At 48.2% G+C, this 13,056-nt stretch overlaps 1 protein-coding gene across 1 annotated transcript in view; it reads right to left on the bottom strand.

Annotated features, from left to right (window-relative positions):
* Positions 1 to 12,808, bottom strand: part of LOC130210372 (protein Aster-B-like) — an 86,899-nt gene extending 74,091 nt beyond the window's left edge. The window contains exon 1 of the mRNA XM_056440577.1: positions 12,764 to 12,808. The gene's annotated coding sequence lies outside the window, so the exon portion shown is untranslated. The remainder of the gene's footprint in view (positions 1 to 12,763) is intronic.
* Between the last annotated feature and the right edge of the window lie 248 nt (positions 12,809 to 13,056).

Here is a 13,056-nt window from a genome sequence, read left to right as displayed (position 1 = left end):
TCTTGTATTGAACGCGTGTGCTCAAGCTGCTACATGCTGTGGATCAAACAGTCGCACTCTGAAGGGGGAAAGAAAAGTCACGCGACACACAAGTCTAAATACCTTCCAAAATATCCCAGACAAGGACTTGACTCTCTCTCACTGAGTGACGCAACACATTCATGGAGGGAGCAGGACGCCTTGAAGCAGGGTGGAGGTTTGAGGGGGAGAAGAGGGGAACAGGGCCCACACCAACCTGCTCTCACTGACTTGCTCCTTCTTCTGCCGAACCTTCAGCCACTTCCTCAGCAGGAAGCGCTTGCGTCGCGGCGAGGCGCTGGGCGTGGAGCAGCTGGACCAGGTAGAGAGAGCGTCCTCGTCGCTGGACGGCGTGATCTCGATGGAGGGCAGCTGGAGGTACTCCTTGGAGCCGCCGACGGTCAGCCTCCCGGCTTCGACCTCCCGCTCGCTGGGCACGTTCCTCGCGCGCCGCATCTTGAAGCGCTTGCGCCTCGGCGTCGGGGTCGAGGAGCTGGACCGCACGGAGCCGTCGGACGCGGCGCGGCGCCCTCCGTCCGCATACGACGGAGCGTCATTCGGGACGCTCACCTGAAGCGAAGGGGGCCTGAGAGTGCCGCTCATGGTCCGGAAAATAGCGCTCCGGAGTGCCAAAAAAAACCCCAGAATGCACTTGTGGGATTCTCGGTTGGCGAGAACGGTCAAACGCTGCAGCTCTGCAGCTCGAAGGGTCGTTGGCGACAGAAAAGTTGAGGCACACTTTAGAGCGGTGACGATCTTTGGTGGACCTCACACTCCCCCCTCCCCTTCCACACACCCTTCAGCTCGGCTTGTTTATTTTAAAAACCCTCTCCACGGGCCAGCCAATGGATTGAAAGACTGTGCTAGGAGGTCCTGATAGCAGCTATCTGGGGCCTGAGCGAGTCCTTCTGCTGCTCCTCAGCGGTCGGTTGATTTGTATCTGCTCAGCGGCTGGCTGACCGAAGAGCTGTCTTGTGGCAGTAAGTCTCTCAGCCTGGGGAGGAGAGGGCTGGATTAGATAACAACGGGGGCTTCTGTTCTGAGAGCAGGAGATGAAACATGTATAAGGTCTGACAGTGGGTGTAACACAACTCCTTTGCCGGTCCTCCCCGGGGACTGGCGGGCCGAGTTACACGCGCATCTCATTGGCTACGCTCCTGTGCAGAGCTGCCAGAGCCGTGAGCGCGGCTGCTACCGACTGCGAGCCCCTTGAATATCGGTGCTGATGCTGTGCAAAAGGCCCGGGAGGCTGTCCGTCGTCACCGTTGTGCTCATGTTAAAGTTGCTGCCGCAGAGGAAGCCCGACCCGGGTTCTGCCCATGGCGGAGGGCGAAGTCCGTCCTGCGCCGCCGTGCGCCGCCGTCTCCACGCAGTGAATGCCTACAGGTTATAGAGGGAGGTGATAGGACAGCAAGGTACAAGGCAAGGCTGAGGGTCATGATGACACACGCGCACACACACACACACACACGAGACAAAGAGACTCACGCTCACGTGACCGAATTGTGATCTACTTCACGAACAGTGCCTATTCACCACCGTGCACCGCCCCCTCCCTTTTCTCAATCACTAACACGTTCATCGCAGACCTTTAGACATTCTGTCACAATTCCACAAACAAAACCAGAGATAGCAGAAAAGCTCTCGGCATCACAGCCATTGATCCGCAATAGATATCGAGATGCTGGCTCACTGCTTTTCAGGTCAGAGGGCAAAAGAGCATACGCCACAGTGAGGGCACCGCATGACCAATCGGAAAACAAAAGAAACCTCTCATCGAATGTTTGACCTTGACTGAAGGGTCAATGTGCCGACTGCCGGTCTAATGAGAACACGTTGACATTTTGCTGAACGAGAAAAAAGAACTGTCAGTTTTGGAGGTGAAACTGTCAAGAAAACAGAAGAAATATAAAATAAACTGGGGCAAGCCATCCCAAAAGGAAGCAGTCAGAGTTGAGTGGGAGTCAAAAGTAAACACCACCATCTAGATTTACTAGCTTTTAGAATCACGAGAACAATTGCTCTGCGCTTTTGATTTCTTAGCTGGGAATCTAGGAGGAGAGAAACATATCGCAGGGGGAACTGTTATGTGCCATCTGAGATGGAAAAGAGCACAGACATATTATACAACCTAGTGCTGCAACTAAAAAAAATCATCATTTTAATCTTGTAATTAAAGCTAGGGAAAAAAGATTTCGACAAAGTTGTTAAATGGGTCCAAAAGGTTTAGCCAGGATGTTTCAGTGTCACATTTTAAAGTAAACACAAACACTTTAAAATATGCCGGAGTACTCTAAACTCTCCATGTGTTACGGTTTATTTGAATGACTTCAGCTGACAAGAAGTAAACTAGGTTGCCCAGCAATGCAATTCTGCTTAAGACAATCAATAGATTAGGAATGACACAAGCGTGGATGAGTTGTAACTGATCTTCAATCTGATCAAGCATTATCTCGACTGGAGACCTTTGCTGCTGCTCCCACTCAGAGAGGAACTCCACCGCTCACTAATCCGAGCCCAGAGGGAGCGGAAGCATGAAAAGGCCTTTTTTTTTTAAATGGGACAATTGAGAATCGGACCGAGTTTATCCAAGAGTGGGAAATGAAGAAGATACTGGAAAAGACGGAGACAAAGAAAACAGTTTTTCCGAGAGGGTTTTTAAATCTCCAGCCAAGCAGCTTAAGTCATTCTAAAACTAATATCTGGCATCCAAGTCTTTTCAAAGTCGATTTTGCTGAAATACAAGACAAAAATTACTTTCATCAATGTCCATTATAAATACAGTGTGAATGTTAAATTATGTAATACAAAATCCAAACTATGATTATAGCCAACGGATGGAAAACTAGAAAAGCAAAGTAATGTTATGTCGACAGAAGACGAATGGAGAATAGGACTACGCCATAAATTCTTCTCATGTTGAGGTCAACCAGCAACGACTCTGTCTACTCTGTCTTAATGCAGCCAAAGGAAAGCGCTGTGCCAACGGCTGCTTGTTTCAGTAGTGGCGTTTTGCGCAAAACAACCGGGGACCGACAGTCTAAGCAGCGTGCTCTAAAAATACAAAACCGGTACACGTCGATCATATAACGGAACGTGAGGTCTATGCGCCCTATTTTTGCGAGAGAGTTCTGGTCTCTGGCTACGACGCCTACAGGACTGCTTGAGTCAACGGACTGGGATGTGTGTGTGGACCGCACGGGAGGACGAGCCTTTATGAAGAAAGCTGCAAGGTGGGAGGAGACATGAGGGGCTCCCTGGAAGCCAATGAGCTGAACTGTTTCACAATGGGCTCCCACCTCCCCCTCTCTGGTGAGCTGTGGGTGTCGTGTGACGCTGGTCCACCTGGCGGGTGGTCAGTGATGTGAGACCCCACAGGAACTGGTGGAGGACAAGTACCTGGGCGTCTCCATCGACAGCCGGGATCGACTTTCCTGAGAAAGCTTCATCCTTCCAGCGTGTGATTTCCTGAGAAAGCCGATCCCTTCAGCGTGTGCAGCATGGTGGAGACGTTGAAGAAATCCCAGTCCATATTGACAACCGGACCACCTTGCTGCTACTGATGAATTAAAAAATTTTGGGGATTAATAAAGTATATCTATCATCAACATATCGGCGTAGACATACAGCTTTATAGAACCAAAGCTATGTATAAGAAGCATGACTGAGACTGCACGGTTACTTCTAGAACACCTTTTCAATAAGTTTGAAAATAGAAATCAGTGGGAGATGGGCCTTTATTCATCCCAGCAATAACCACGTGCTCGTCAGATAAAAGGCTTGAACAAGAACGAGCCACGGACGGGCAGATCGTTGCTTTCCTGCCGTCCACTGCAGATAAACCTGGAAATGCAAACATTGCTATTAGTGTAATAGAGATAGCGAGTCAAATATGAAGTGTTCCTATTGGTTCTCGGCGGCATGGATTCATTCGCAAATATTTGACTAAAATCAATTGGACTGTTTAAAGGTCAGAGCTCAAAGGCACAGGGAAGCTGTGCACTTCAGTGTGCAGATTCCCCTTCCCTGGTGAAATAAAACCGTTCAAGTTCTAACTTAAGAGAGGGATTTGCTGATTTTAGTGCCCTCAGAAACAGAACATGTTTCAACAATTTGAACTCACAAATGGTGTCAAACGTCCAGCAGGTAAAAGTCATTTGTGAGGTCACGGTGACTTTGAACCACCAAATTCTGAATCCGTTCATCCTGGAGTCCGGGCGTTCCTGAGGTATCACGTTCACGAGAACGAACCAGCAGCCACGGCCGTCGTGAAGCCATAAAAAGAAGTGTCATTACTGTAAGAGGATTGTCAAGACTCCTTAACAATCCAGCTGTTTGAAACTCCTTTTATAACACACGCGTACTAGAATGTTTTACCCGTGATGTTTAAACAATGTTACTAATGATGTGCTTGTATGTTACAAGAGAGAACCGATCAATCATAGATAATAATGGACTATTAATGTACTCAACTTGCATTATTAAATCATGATGAATTCCTTGCTTAGTATTCATTATGATAGCAAATGCACTCACACAGACACACACACACAGACACACACACAGACACACACACACACACACACACACACACACAGACCCACACACACACAGACACACAGACAGACACACAGACACACAGACACACACACACACACACACAGACACACACATGGACAAAGACACAGACACACATACACACACAGACACATACACACACACACAGACACACACACACACACACACAGACACACAGACACACACAGACACAGACACACACACACACACACACACAGACACACACACAGACACACACACACACACACAGACCCACAGACAGACACACAGACACACACACACACACAGACCCACACACACACAGACACACAGACAGACACACACACACACACACAGACCCACACACACACAGACAGACACACAGACACACACACAGACACACACAGACACACACACACACACATGGACAAAGACACAGACACACATACACACAGACACACATACACACACACAGACACACAGACACACACAGACACACACACACACACACAGACACACACACACACAGACACACAGGGACAAAGACACAGACACACATACACACACAGGGACACATACACACACACAGACACACAGACACACACATACACAAACCCAGAGGCTGAGTGTGGAGGTGGGGAGACGTCATGCATTAATTACGGCAAGACAGCGTTTCCGGTTCCAGTTTCAAACGTCCTCGCGGCCTCAGGTCGTTCTCTGGCATCGCTGAGCACGACCTGCGTGAGCAGGCGATGTCATGGCTGAGCCTACGGGCTCGAGGAGCTGGTCGCAGAGCGTCGTTTCGAGCCCACTGCCATGACTGCCATGAGATTGGTCCTGCATTGTTCTGCAGCTGGAGAAGCGTGTTGTTGCACCTGTGCCGTGTCAGTACGCGACAGACATACGCCAACGAGTGGGAGCCCAGCGGGGAGGACTCGGACGGCCTCGCCATCGCGTGCACCTTGCTGCGGACAGATGGACCCACCGCGGGGAAGCTTTGCTTTTACAGCTGAGACAGAGATCAGCGTTTTCCACCACGGCGACGGCTACACGGCACACAGCGGTCGGGTCTTACCGGCCGTGAAAGGTTCGGCTCTGTTGTCGCCCGCGCCTCTATTCTTAGCGCCGTGTCCCTGTCAGCGCAATGTCAAAGATGACGGAGGTACATGGGTGCCGACTAAACGGACACTCGTGAAATCAAAGTGCTTTTGATCAGTCAAATTTGATTTTGTGCTCGGGCCCAAAGCGGTGGAGCGAAGTATGAATGATGAAAATGTGATCATCCTTACCAATCATACAACACCTGTTTAGATTCAGGATAACAAACAACGGTGAGACACTTCTTTGTATTTGAGGAAATCTCAGGATACTTTTATAGCTAGGCGACTAACTAAGTGCAGACAATGATGGAGAGGTCACGGCCGAGGTCCAGAAGTCCTCTCTATTACCCCAAACGTTTTACACCAACAAGGGAAGTTTTGGAATGCGCCTTTGGTGTTAATAGCCAAACTAAAATGCACATTAATTAGGGTCATTACCTATTATCATGTGTTTTGCGGCATCTATCGTGACAAATGAACAACACGAGCAAGAAAGAATGTAATAAAAATGTTGGGAAGCTCTGCTCACATAACAGGCTTCCCTCCCCTTGCAGTGCGACTGCATACATCTTACTCCAGCCGCACTGGCATCCGACCGCCGAATGAAGGAACACGTTGTCCTGCAAAGGAACGGCAATGAAAACAGACAACTCTCCTTTTTAAGGTGCGTTCACACCAAAAGCGAAACTATTTTTTCGGGCGACCGAATCCCATGAAAAGTCAACGTACAGATGCGTGTGGCTGCGATAGACGCAATATTTTTACGGGCGACGCGATGTGGCCGACGTGTTTTCAGCGGCACAATTTTCGCCCCGAGTTGAAATATTTCAACTTTGAGGCGGTAATCTCGCAATTTGGGCCAATCGGCTCTTGAGTTCCGCTCTCGTAGCGCTGGAAGCGGAAGTCTTTCAGGCGTAACAGTAACTTCATCGGTGAAAGTGACCGAGCTGAGTGAGCCTACGGGTGATGTCATGAACCCAAACACGAGGGCGTTAGTGTGTGAGACGTCCACGACAAGTATAAAGCAGAACTAGCGGTTATTCTGGTGGATGAAGGAGATGATAACGGTCTTTACGGAGACGAGGCACGGAGATAAGCCCCGCCCCCCGCGGAGCGTCTCGACGCTCATGGCGAGAACACGGTGAATGGTCGAGCGAGTAAACTCACGCGTTTTGGGCGACGCGAAAAATAGTTTTACTTTTGGTGTGAACATTTTTTGTTTTGTTATTAAAGAACCACGTGAAACAACATCCGTTTTGAAAATAAGATGGTAAACAATGAACTGATTTAACATATGCTAAGATTAGAACATTTTACTGGACCAAGGAAGAGTTTATAAAAATTAGTCAGACTTGTGTATGTTAAGAAAAGTCCTGTATATAGATTTCCCAAGAGTTCCAGGAAATGAATGATGCAGATGTGTTCCATACATATCTGAAAAACCAACAAATGTTTAGCCCTGTGAACGCACCTTTAGAGGAGGCCGATTTAAGGAGATTGCGAGATTATTTACAGTCATTTACGATTTACATCTAAGTCCCGGCGACAAAGTGACAAGCGCACGCTGAAAGACGAGGCCTTCTCACAAATTTGGGTGAGGAAATATTTTTTTTGTTCGTGAGCCTCACAAACAAACTTCAACACCCAGTCACAATGTATTGTGATGTTCCCAAAGTGTAGCCTTCTTACATAATGAGAGCTGCCAGGCAATCCGATTTCCCGCAGTTCTCATCGCCAAAAAAAAAGGGCTGCCTCCTTCTTTGGTCCACGTCTATAGAGACTTTCTGTACTGATCAAAACCCGAGCATTCATCTCTTATTTAGACACCCAGCCTTCTAAAAATAGCCTGGTTACACTATGGAAACAGGCAGAGCTCTTTGGTGGAGTATAACACGGTTTGTCGTATCATGTGACCCATATTAGCTGAATATGAGTCAGAACTGTGACGAAAGGGAATCGAGATAAACAGAATCCACTGATTTCAAAATGATTGCATTGTCAATGAGGGTGTGGGGGAGGTTATGCGATTGAATGGTGCTGATCCTAAATGTCACATGCTCATCGAAACACACTCCCAATACTGTATGGATCCCCAGGGGATGTTTTTCAAAGCAAAGTCTAAAGTAAGAGCACTGACTGACAGGGAAGGAGATTCCAACAACATCAAATGAACCAGTAAAATTGTAATGGAATATAGGAAAGGACAGATATATTTTAGGGATGTCCGACGTTGAAAAACAACATGGGGGGGGGGGGGGAGCAGCAACTTGTGCAGTTTTTGACCAGTATCAACCCAAAAGAGCCGTAAAAAGCCATGCTGCCGTAAACGTAAGAAGTCAGAGAGGATTTAAAGCAGCCTCCACAAGTCTATAAATATGAAACCAGTTTATGCTTCTTAACAGCATTTTAGCCTTAAAGTTTGCAAGATTTGTCTGAATTAGGTCCGATTGGTTCCATTAGGTTTCAGTTTTATGACCGTAATTAGGAACCATTAAGCGACGGTAGCTAATGGGGTGGTGACAAGACACTTTTTCTGGACCGGTCATGCTCTGCCGTCTCTCACGTACGGTGTTGCTGATGTGAGTGATGAGTTCATGTGGCAGTCGGTTTCCATCCGGCTGCACAAACGCTGCACCAATCTTGTAGAGAAGGCAAAAAACTCCAGACTTTCTTCTTCTGGTTTAGATAATGCTCCAATATGATTACGTCAATGCAGTAAGATTGAAACCAGCGCAGTAAAAAATAATAGTCCCCAGCAGCTATAACAATGCTCTCCCATCTGAGGGTGTGAGACTGTGCCAATTTTTTAGATCCACGCTCACAACTCGCTTTCACAGCTCATTGATGGCTTCAAGCTGCACCGTTTGCTCACACACCTTGTTTTGTGTTGATTGTGAATGAAAAATATGCCACCGGCTGTTTACAGCAGCTGCTTTTTCAGTAACAGCACCAAGATGAAAAAAAGAGCCTTTAAAATTAAGACATTGTCAAATGTCAATACCAAGGAAACCCACATCTAGACCCCAGAGGATGCTCAACAGGAAAATAGCTCAGCCCACAAAAGCTACTTATTTTCTGGAACAGGTTTAATGATAATTAATAAAACAACCAAAAAACCCAACATGTGTCTAGTCCATTCAATATAAAGCAACAGACATATGTATAGGTACTATTTATGATAACAAAATAAAAAAGTCGTTATAGGTTGCAGGCCTATATTATAAGTTTAGAATGCACTCTGAGATGTCTATGATCTGGTTCACCCTAACAAAGCCTCTCACGCAGGAACATACTCATTACGACAACATAATCAACAAGTGTATGTCCAAAAAATCAACAGCCACTTCATTGACAAAACTACTGAGGTGAAAAAAACTGCAAGCAACAGCACCGTCTGTTCACCAACTGCCATTTCCTGTGGGGTTCAGGGGCATTTTCCCAGGCCCGAGGACCGCAAACAGCTGAGGGAGAGGAAGGGCCGTCGGAGACTGAGAGATGAGACTGTGAGATGCATCCAAAGTAATCTCATTCAGAGGGAGGGAGAGAGAGAGCGAGAGAGAGAGAGAGAGAGAGAGAGAGAGAGAGAGAGAGAGAGAGAGAGAGAGAGAGAGAGAGAGAGAGAGAGAGAGAGAGCTAGTCACAGTAACAGTTCAGAGAAGTGAGTGCTCTCATTGGGAGCATGTTGTTGTTGTTGTTTTTGTTGTTTTCTGGAGTGAGCTAAAGGCCCTTGCTGTAACTACATCTCCAGAACAGCGACACGTTCACGCGCTTCTTGGATCTCGATGTGCAAAAGGTGGCGGCGCCACAGGGTTTCTGAGTCGCAATGTGTTGGTTAAGAAATAGCTGTATCACTTCCGCTAACCATTTCCTAACACACGCACACACGCTGTTGTGAGAGTTTATTGCTAGCAGTACGTGTACTATGAAAGAGGCGGAAGTGAAAAGGATTCGACTTTGAGGCACACAGGATGTTCACGCAGTAACTCACAGAAGCTCCCGCTGTGACAAGCGGGGGAAACCAGCAGGTTCCGCTCGAGCGCCTCGGAAAAAATGTCCTCAACACGTGGTGTTCCGCGTGTGCTTCACGACAGACGTTTCCTCTGAAACAGCTGGACGCCACTCGCAGGACCAACCCACCGAGAGTCCGGTACCGTCACCAACCGCACGATGCTCATGTCATGATATCTCGGGAATGCTCAGTACAGGTAGATCTAATAATCAATACAAATAAGTCCTAATAGTTGTGAAAGCTTCTGAACCAGTCAGAGCTTGATTTGCGTTGTTTTTGTTCAGCCAGTATTGTAATTACCGAGCTACTGATTACTCTATGAGGGAAATTCTATGCCGCTGTCCCCTGTTCTTGACTATTATTACCATAAAAAGGAAATCCCAAATTTGCATCCAAGACAACCAGCGCCTCCAGAGCGTGCATGCCCCAGATCCCCGGCAATCGGGAGATTATTCAAATGTGACCGAAAGGCCAACTTCCTGAGCTCAAAGCAAAGTATGCATGAATATGTGGGAAGAACTCTTATGACCAGATGATTGTTGTCAAGTCAATGAAATAAAAAATAAAGAATATTCTTGTTTAAAACGAAAAACTCATCTCGAGAGAAGACAGAAAAGAGGATAGTGTGTGTTTTCACTCTGTGTTGCATTTACATGGCACACACACACACACATGCGACCCAACTCCTTTTTGTTCTTTGACTCTTTTACAAAACACATTTTGGGCTTAAACATCACACGAGCAAATGTGCACAAACTAAAAACAGGAGATGTGGTCAAAGTCAGGAACTATTTAAAGGGGACATATAATGCTCATGGGTCATACTTGTACTATGACACTTTTATTGAGGACCAAAGTGGAACATAATGTAATAACATGCTTGAATGGAAATGACTACTCTTTCACAAATAATTGTTATTACAACTTTCTTGTTGCAACTTTTTACTGGACACAGGACAGGCGAGTGCCTGTTGCTCCCGATGGGTTCAAACTTGGAACAAGTGGGACCACTGTTTGACTGGTGGCCCATATTGCACAGTAATAACTTACATTCCTGTTCCTGCTCTTTACAGCAACTTGGAAGTTAGTAAGTGCAATATATTCATCTGTGCGAAGTGGCGCGGCGCCTCTTCAACTTCTGGGAGGCTGGAGATCTTGAAGTCTGTCCCAAAGGTCCGTAGTCCCTGTCCCCCCAAGTGTCACTCACCTTCCCGCCCTGGACCCCGACTGTCGGTGCTCCCCAGGTCCTGGGTGAAGGTGCTGGAGAGCCGCAGGTGAAATCTCATGTGGCGGGGGAAATCTTTGCTGACCCTCTGCTACAGGTACCAGCCTCATGTGCCATGGACTACCTGCATCATCTGGCTCAGCCTGCTCATGATGGCACCTGATGTCAACACAGTCTGTGAGTCACTGTGACTTCTCCAGTGCATTTAACACCATCCAGCCACTGCTGCTGAAGGAGCGGTGGTGCGGTGAGCCCCGCGTCCACCATCTGCTCCTCTCTCCTGGATCACTGCAGGCAGACCACAGTTTGTCAGAATGGGCCTGTGGAGGTCTGGGTTGATGTTGCAGTGGTGAGAACTGTTCTGTGTCTCCTTCCTCTTCCCTTCACTGAGTCATACCACAGAGTGACTTCATGCCATCTCTGCAAGTCTGCTCTGATGATCTGAGATGCCTGATGATAATAGGGGGGGAGGAGGAGGGAGGGAGGAGGGTAGGGGGCAGGTGAGTGATGGGAGCGGAGAGTGGGGAAGGTGCTGCGTGACCACAAGAGGAGAAGGGTGGTGGACTTCAGGAGGAGGAGGCGACAGCACCTCTCCCTCTCCTGAGGGGTGGGGGTGGGTGTGGTGGACATGGTGGAGGAAGTACCTGCCTCCATCGCTGAACTGGAAGACCAGACATCAACGCAACGCTGTGAACCGCAACGCTGAGGGGATGAGTTTGTCTCTTTTTCCTGATCCTTCTTCGTCCGCAGCGTGTGCAGCAGTTATTCTGAGTAGTCTCACCGGTTTGGTTGGTGTGCTGCACTTTGCCATTGTCTGCTGGGGAGGCAACGCCGGGGGTGACCACCAGCCGTCTTCAACAACTGGGCTGAGAAGCTGGCGGCATCCCACTGGGCCAGCTGGAGCACCTGGTGAAGGTGGGAGGGAGGAAGTGAAGAAAGAACCTGTCATATTTGGACCCCGGACCACCCTCTCACCACCTCCCTACAGGGACAGAGGTCTCCTTTCTCTCCTCCGCTCCTCCGCTGCGAGGGAGAGAGGAGGGAGAACATTTCGGCCATGAGGCTATAGGCAACAGTTCACAGTTTGCCTCAGATCATCTAACCCTTCTTATATTTTTTTGTTTTTTTTTTTTTTATGTGTGTTGCTGCTACTGACTCGACAAATTTCCCCTTGGGGATTAATAAAGTATATATCTATCTATCTATCTCTATCTATAAGAAAACACTAAAATACAGCTAACACTTCTAAAAACAATAGAATACAAGAATAGACTACACATGACAAAGAAACAGATTAGTCATTCATGAATGCTAAAATTAATCTATAATGGACCGACTAGCAGCCAGGAGGAGGAGGTGGGCATCGAACCGCCGACCCCGCCTCTGCCACACACACAGCGATGTGGTCATCAGGATGGACGTTTTTAAAAGGCGCTGGGAACCCGTGTTCCACAGAGCAGGTGCAGACAAAGCGCGTGCATGTTTGAACAACCGTCTCCAACAGCCAACACACAGCGCGTTAGATGACGCGCAAGCAGCAGCATGTGCGTGAGAACCGACGCACAGCAACGCGCACCGGGAACCCTCCGCTTCACCGCGACGCAGCAGGTTCCGGTTCGAGTCCCTGTTGCCGTGTTGCGCTCAGCCTTCGGATGAATGATGAGAAGTGTCGCAATATTTGTCGCGAGCTTTAAAAAATAAAAATAGTTTAAACTACTTGCTAAGTTGACGTCGCGTCGGTGCAACACATGTATCAAACACAAGTGGGAGAAGGTCTGGCAACGCAGCAACAACCCGTGACAAGTCGGTTTCATGGAGGTGCAGCTTCTTCTTTTTTTTCCTTTTTTGCATTACCTTAGACTCCACTTCGCCAACTTCCCCAACCGTGTCCGTCCAGCCGACCCAGACACCCCGAGGGTAACTTCACATGCGGAACTCATCCATGGCGGCAGGTTGGGCACATCCTCCGGTTACTCCGTGTGACAAACTCAAATTGGTGCGTCTCGGGGGCGGAGACCTGCAGCCCGCCGCTGCACGGATGAGAGCCGCGGAGAGCAGACCACCGAGCGGTGACCTATCAGTGTCTGACCACACGCCGCCATTGGCCTCCCTCCTTTTAACCTCTTCGTGGCGCGAGAGCTGCGCGA

Source organism: Pseudoliparis swirei, chromosome 20 (assembly GCF_029220125.1).
Source record: "Pseudoliparis swirei isolate HS2019 ecotype Mariana Trench chromosome 20, NWPU_hadal_v1, whole genome shotgun sequence".
NCBI classification, from domain to species: Eukaryota; Metazoa; Chordata; class Actinopteri; order Perciformes; family Liparidae; genus Pseudoliparis; species Pseudoliparis swirei.
The sequence above is the reverse complement of the archived record's forward strand: the minus strand, read 5'-3'. Positions and strand labels throughout refer to the sequence as shown.